Source organism: Saimiri boliviensis, chromosome 11, assembly GCF_048565385.1.
Source record: "Saimiri boliviensis isolate mSaiBol1 chromosome 11, mSaiBol1.pri, whole genome shotgun sequence".
Classification (NCBI taxonomy): domain Eukaryota; kingdom Metazoa; phylum Chordata; class Mammalia; order Primates; family Cebidae; genus Saimiri; species Saimiri boliviensis.
In genome coordinates this window covers 117,882,460-117,889,860 of record NC_133459.1, presented here as the reverse complement: position 1 = coordinate 117,889,860, position 7,401 = coordinate 117,882,460, and the positions used below count along the sequence as shown (strand labels likewise).

General features: G+C 48.5%; 1 pseudogene; it reads left to right on the top strand.

The window, feature by feature from the left end:
• Window positions 1-203: 203 nt before the first annotated feature.
• Window positions 204-7,184, top strand: LOC120360504 (uncharacterized; annotated as a pseudogene).
• Window positions 7,185-7,401: the final 217 nt, after the last annotated feature.

The following is a 7,401-nucleotide window of genomic DNA, read 5'->3' as shown; positions in this document are numbered from 1 at the left end:
GGAGCTTTATTTGTGGCATCCAAGGGAAAGGCAAGGCAAGGCAGGGTAAGCAGGCACAGGATTAGCTATTAATAGTTTGAATAATTTCACTCGGCTCTGGGGCATAGCGCTGTTCCTAGTTGTCTAGTTCATGGTCCTGGGGTGATGAGGGCAGATGGACAGTGACCCAGTGTAAGAGCCTGACTAAGGAGGTGGTTGGGAGTATGGGCTTTGGATTGGCTGGTTTGCAGATGGAAGATGTACTTGCAGGTGAATCCTTTACTGTTTCTAGGAACTGTCTCACCCTGGGTGGAGCAGTCTCTCCAGGATCAGCAAGACCCGAGCTCTCAACACTTCAGGAAATGCAGGAAATGAAAAGGCATGATGAACACACTGAGGGTGCTCTTGAAGGCATCAGCCCCTGGCATGTATGTGGCTGGCAATACCGAGGGCCATGGGGATGGCACGAACAATGTCTGCTGCACTATTTTTTTTCTTTTTTTTTTGAGACAAAGTCTTGCTCTGTCACCCAGGCTGTAGTGCATTGGCAGGATCTCGGCTCATGGCGTCCTCTGTCACCTGGGATAAAGCAATTCTCCTGCCTCAGCTTCCCGAGTAGCTCGGACTACAGGCATTCACCATCATGCATGGCCAATTTTTTTGTGTTATAGTAGAGACGAGGTTTCACCATGTTGGCCAGGATGGTCTCTATCTCTTCCCCTTGTGATCTGCCCTCCTCGGCCTCCCCAAGGGCTGGGATTACAAGCGTGAGCCACTGACAAAGTCTCACTCTCACTCAGGCTGGAATGCAATGGCTCCATCTTGGCTCACTACCCCCTCCACCTACTGGGTTTGAGCAATTCTCCTGCCTCAGTCTTTCAGGGAGCTGGGACTACAGTCACATGCCACTACGCCTGGCTAGTTTTTGTACTTTTTGTAGAGATGGGATTTCACCACATTGGCCAGGCTGGTCTCAAACTGCTGACCTCAGGTGATCACCCACCTTGGCCTCCCAAAGTGCTGGGATTACAGGTGTGAACCACCGCACCAGGCCAGCTACACTATTCTTGGCTCCTCAATGACTACATGAATTTTCAGATCAGCCTGTCAAGTTCCAAAAATAATTCTATTGGAATTTGTCTGGGAAGTGCTTGAATTTATAGATTAATTCAGTGAGAAGTAATATGTTTATAGCATCGAGTCCTACCATTCAAAGTATATATGGCATAGATTTCCATTCTTCCTTTAAGTCCATGGGTAATTTTTATATTTGTCTTAGTCTTTTTGTAGTGCAAAACACCTGAGACTGGGTAATATACAAACAACAGAAGTTATTCTCTTAGTTCTGGAGGGTTGGAAGAAGAAGATCAAGGCTTCGGCAGGTACGGTGTCTAGTGAAGGCCTAGTGTCTGCTTCCAAGATGGTACCTTGAACGCTGGTTCCTCTGTAGCAGACAAATGCTATGTTCTCATGAGGCGGAAGGAACAGATTTACCACCACCTCAAGCCCTTTATAAGGCACTAATCTCATGCATGAGGGCTCACCCTAATGACTTACTCACTTCTTAAAGGCCCCACTTAATACTATCATCCTGGCAATTAAGTTTTAACAGGAACTTTGGGAGACACATTCCGGCTATAGCAATACTCTTCATGAAAGGTCTGTGTACATTTTGCTAGATATATTCTCAGAGTTTTGTTGCTATTGTGAATAGAATCTCTTTTTCTATTTTCTTTTCTTTTCTTTTTCTTTTTTTTTTTTTTTTGAGACGGAGTTTTGCTCTTGTTACCCAGGCTGGAGTGCAATGGCGCGATCTCGGCTCACCGCAACCTCCGCCTTCCGGGTTCAGGCAATTCTCCTGCCTCAGCCTCCTGAGTAGCTGGGATTACAGGAACACGCCACCATGCCCAGCTAATTTTTTGTATTTTTAGTAGAGATGGGGTTTCATCATGTTGACCAGGATGGTCTCGATCTCTTGACTTTATGATCCGCCCACCTTGGCCTCCCAAAGTGCTGGGATTACAGGCTTGAGCTACCGCGCCCAGCCTTCTATTATATTTTCTAATTTGTTATTTCTGATTTACAGGAATGCTAATAGTTTTTTTTTTAAGTCGATCTTTAATTCAAAAACCTTGCAACCTCTGCTACTAGTCCAAATAATTTATCAGTATATTCTCCTGGATTTTCTGCAAAGACAATCGTATGGTCTGCAAATACAGATAGTTTTCTTCTTTCCAATTTAAAATTTTCATTTTCTTCATATGTTTCTTTCTTTCTCTCTCTCTCTTTTTTTTTTTTTTTTTTTTTTGAGACAGAGTCATCCAGGCTGGAGTGCAGTGGCACAATCTTGGCTCACTGCAACCTTCACCTCCTAGGTTCAAGAGATTCTCCTGCCTCAGCCTCCTGAGTAGGTGGGATTACAGGAGCCCACTACCACGCCTGGCTAATTTTTGGATGTTTGTTAGTAGAGACAGGGTTTCACCATTTTGGCCAGGCTTGCCTCCAACTCTTGACCTCAGGTGATCTTCCCACCTAGGCCTCCCAAAGTGCTAGGAGTACAGGTGTGAGCCACCGCACCTGGTTGATTTCCCTCCCTCCTTCCCTTCCTCCCTCCTTTAGTTGCCCTCTCTTCCTCTCTCTCTCTCTCTTTCTCTCTTTCTTTCTTGCAGAGTCTCACTCTGTCACCCAGGCTGGAGTGCAGTAGCATGGTCTCCACACACTGCAACCTCCACCTCCCAGGTTTTAGCGATTCTCCTGCCTAGACCTCCCAAAGTGCTGGGAGTACAGGTATGAGCCACCACGCCTGTTGATTTCTTTTTCTTTCTTTCTTGCAGAGTCTCACTCTGTCACCCAGGCTGGAGTCCAGTGGCATGATCTCCACACACTGCAACCTCCACCTCCTGGGTTCAAGTGATTCTTCTGCCTCAGCCTCCCAGGTAGCTTGGATTATAGGCATGCACCATCACACCCAGCTAATTTTTTGTATTTTTAGTAGAGACGTTTCACCATGTTGGCCAGGCCGGTCTCCAGTTTCTAACCTCAGGTAATCCGCCTGCCTCAGCCTCCCAAAGTGCTGGGATTACAGGAATGATCCATCTCACCTGGCCGATTTATTTCCATTATAGGTTGACTCACATACATTTCTGATATTGGGCATTTCACAACCTTAAAAAAAAAAAAAAAAAGGCAGCTTCCTATATATCAGCTGAACACATTGCTTAGGACCTCCAGTGCCATGTTCCATAGAGACAGTGATAGAAGCTACCCTTGTCCACGTCCTAACTTTGATGAAAATTTCTTCTAAAATTTTACCATTAAGTGTGATAATTGCTATATACTAAGGAAAATAGGGCCAGGTATGGTGGCGCACACTTGTAATCCCAGCACTTTGGAAGGTTTGTTGGGAGGATTGCTTTAGTTGGGAAGGGGGAGGTTGCAGTGAGCCAAGATCTTGACACTGCACTCCAGCCTGCGTGACAGAGAGACCTTGTCTTAAAAACAACAACAACAAGCTGGGCGCGGTGGCTCAAGCCTGTAATCCCAGCACTTTGGGAGGCCGAGGCGGGTGGATCACGAGGTCGAGAGATCGAGACCATCCTGGTCAACATGGTGAAACCCCGTCTCTACTAAAAATACAAAAAATTAGCTGGGCATGGTGGCACGTGCCTGTAATCCCAGCTACTCAGGAGGCTGAGGCAGGAGAATTGCCTGAACCCAGGAGGCGGAGGTTGCGGTGAGCCGAGATCGCGCCATTGCACTCCAGCCTGGGTAACAAGAGTGAAACTCCGTCTCAAAAAAAAAAAAAAAAAAAAAAAAAAGCAACAAAAAACACCCAAAGACAAAAACAAAACAAAACAAAAAAAGGATGCTAGCTTGCTTATAGTTCATTACATGTTGACCCTGCCCTTGCATTATTGTAATAAAACCTAATTCACCATGATGCATTTTGTCTGTGTGTGTACATTACTGTATTCAACTTGGTATTATTTTATATAAAATTTGGAATTCATGTTCATAAAAGTTAACAACAGCTAACTTCTATTTGGTTTTCTATGTTTTGGATATTGTTAAGTTACTTTCCTTGAATTATTTCATTTCATCCTAGAAGGCTTATTGTAAAGGTTATTTCCCCTTTATACATGAGGAAGTTAAGGCGCAGTGAAGGCAAAGCATTTATCCCTAAGGTCACAGGGAAGGTAAGTAGTGGCAGCAGAAATACAAATCTGGATTGCCCAGCTCCAGAGGCTGTGCACTAAGCACTGCCCTGCCCCCTCTCCCTGTGACAAAGACCCATCATTCAGACTGTTCTATTGTGAACTTTCCTCGTACATCCTTGTCCCAGTTTTGCACCAAGATTATATTATTCTCAATAGATTAGATAGGTCTTCTTTTTCTTTTATTATGAAAATACTCAGGCCGGGTACGGTGGCTCAAGCCTGTAATCCCAGCACTTTGGGAGGCGGAGGCGGGTGGATCACGAGGTCGAGAGATCGAGACCAACCTGGTCAACATGGTGAAACCCCGTCTCTACTAAAAATACAAAAAATTAGCTGGGCGTGGTGGTGCGTGCCTGTAATCCCAGCTACTCAGGAGGCTGAGGCAGGAGAATTGCCTGAACCCAGGAGGCGGAGGTTGCGGTGAGCTGAGATCGCGCCATTGCACTCCAGCCTGGGTAACAAGAGTGAAACTCCGTCTCAAAAAAAAAAAAAAAAAAAAGAAAATACTCATCAAACTTTTATAAAAAACCTATTCCACCCTATCACCTTTGCTAGCCTGACTTCTACAGTTTTGCAGTGGCCTCCAGGTTTTATGGCATTTGCAAGCTCCTGTCCTGAGGATACTGGGTAGGTATACACCCCATAAAGCCAGGGATACAGACACAGATCAGCAGCAGACTCCCCCACCCTCCAGGATCCTTTCTTTTTTTTTGAGATGGAGTCTCGCTCTTGTCGCCCAGGCTGGAGTGCAGTGGTATAATCTCAGCTCACTGCAACCTCCATGGGTTCAAGCGATTATCCTGCCTCAGCCTCCTGAGTAGCTGGAATTACAGGCACCTGCCACCACATCTGGCTAACTTTTTTGTATTTTTGTATTTTTTTTTTTTTTTTGAGACGGAGTTTCGCTCTTGTTACCCAGGCTGGAGTGCAATGGTGCAATCTCAGCTCACCGCAACCTCCGCCTCCTGGGTTCAGGCAATTCTCCTGCCTCAGCCTCCTGAGTAGCTGGGATTACAGGCATGTGCCACCACGCCCAGCTAATTTTTTGTATTTTTAGTAGAGACGGGGTTTCACCATGTTGACCAGGATGGTCTCGATCTCTTGACCTTGTGATCCACCCGCCTCGGCCTCCGAAAATGCTGGGATTACAGGCTTGAGCCACCGTGCCCGGCCGTATTTTTGTATTTTTATTAGGGACAGAGTTTCACCTGCCCTTATCAGAATCGCTGGATCATGACTGACCCCTAGAGGCGGCTTCTCTACTTAGCTGTCAGTTCATGGGCTGAAATGTGACCCTCAAAGCTGCTGTAGAAGCTTCTACCCATCCTGGACCACACTTGCCATCTGTGGGGGAAAGTCCTGTCCTTTGTCTTTTTAGACCAGCCAGCCTCAGAGGCATTCAGCAGATTGGAAAGCCTAAGCATGTGCTGTGCTGGGCTCCCTGTCCCTTTTTTGGGGGTGAGTTGGAATGCATTCCAGCCCCTCGCATGCTGCTGTTTATTCCCAATCCTCATCCCTGCCCCCCTACACATTTACAAGTACAAACACAGGCACAGTCATGGGCATACACTGCCCTGGATAGCACCATTTCCAGCCTCCGCAGGGCGGTCTCCTTATGGAGAAGTTAATGAGACACTAAAGAAGGAAGGAAGGGGGTCAGGAATGACCTCTGTCAGAAAGAGGCTCCTAGACCCGGTTCTGCCTCTGACTTCCTGGAGGTCTGTGAGAAAGTTGCTTCCCCTCTTTGGTACCAGTTTCCCCAGCTGAGTAATGGGGGTTGAGCCAAATGGTTTTAGGTTCTGGGAACCTCTAAGTCAGAGCCCATAGCTGGCAGTCAAGATGAGGGAGAGGCCCTTTGGGGCCAGCTGAATACCTGAGAGGCAGGACAGGCCCAAAGGTGAGCAGCCTGAGCACATCAGGTGGGCCTGGAGCTGGAGCATGATCCCCACAGCCTGCAGAGCAGCCCTGGACTTGAGAGCCCACTCGCACCAGCTCCATGGGCCTTCAGAGATGTGGGGTCCAGCCTCCCCTAACGTTGCAGGGCTGGGGGCTGGGAGCTGCAGATTCTGACTCCACAGTTGCTTTAGACATGCCAGATGAGCTGGGGCAAGACATACCCCTCTCTATGAAATGAGCAGTCAGTCCAAATAGGTATGCCATGAGGGCTGTGAAACAAACCCAGCGGTACCCTGGGGATAGACTGGCTTCCAGAGTACTCAAGCAGCCGGCCTCTGGGTGAGAGGAACAAGGTATGAGAGGCAGGGCTCAAAATCTAGGCCCAGCCTCCACAGGAACCCCCTCTGGAGGGCGCAGGGCAGTCCCTGAAGCACAGCAGGCAGCAGGTGCACTAGGAGCATGTTTCACAAGGCACCCAATATTGCATCTGCTCAGAGAGGCAGCCAGCTGGAAAGTGGATGCAGTAGGCAGGGTGGTGGCTGCTCCCTACAGCCAGGAGTCCAGCCCCGCACCCACCCAAGTCTGCCTTGGGCCTGCTCAATTGAGTCATCCATGCTCTGGGCCCCCTGGGCCCACCCACAGAGGAAGGGCTTTAGGGTGACTGGGTGAGCTGGCCCTTGCGGGAGGATGTAATTGACTCCTGAGCCTGAACAGCCAGGCAGCCCCTCACCCTCATCCCCACCCCACCTCTCCAGCCCCCTCATTCCCCAATTCTCCCACCTGCTCCCCTGCCCCGGCCCGTGTCTCCACTCACTCTCATCTCTTTCCTGCTCCCAGGCTCACCTGCTCACATGTCCTTGACTCTCCTCTGAGTCTCCCTCTTTGCAAGCTGCACCTCTCTACTTGACACATTCTCCCCGATGGCACCAGAGTACACAGGCTTAAGTCCCTGCACCTAACCTTTACTCACAGGCATGGAAGGGAGATGACGTGAAGAGCCAAACACCACTTGGCAAAAGATCTGGAGTATGCAGAGGGGCAGATCTGAGGCTGTGAAAGCTCTGGGGTTTCCCTGCAGGAGGCTGCATTTAAGCTGGCTCTTGAATGTGGCTCTGAGCTGAGACCTCTCCCTGAAGTCCAGACCAGGAGCCAGCTGCCAGCTGGACCCCTCCATTTGGTGTCTCAGAGGAAGCTTGCACTCTAGAGGTCTAACTCTGAACCCAGAAAATTCCCCCATCTCAGAGCCCTGTTTCTTCTTAGGAAAATCACCATCTCATATCCAGTTCTGCACCAAACCCACATTTGAGTA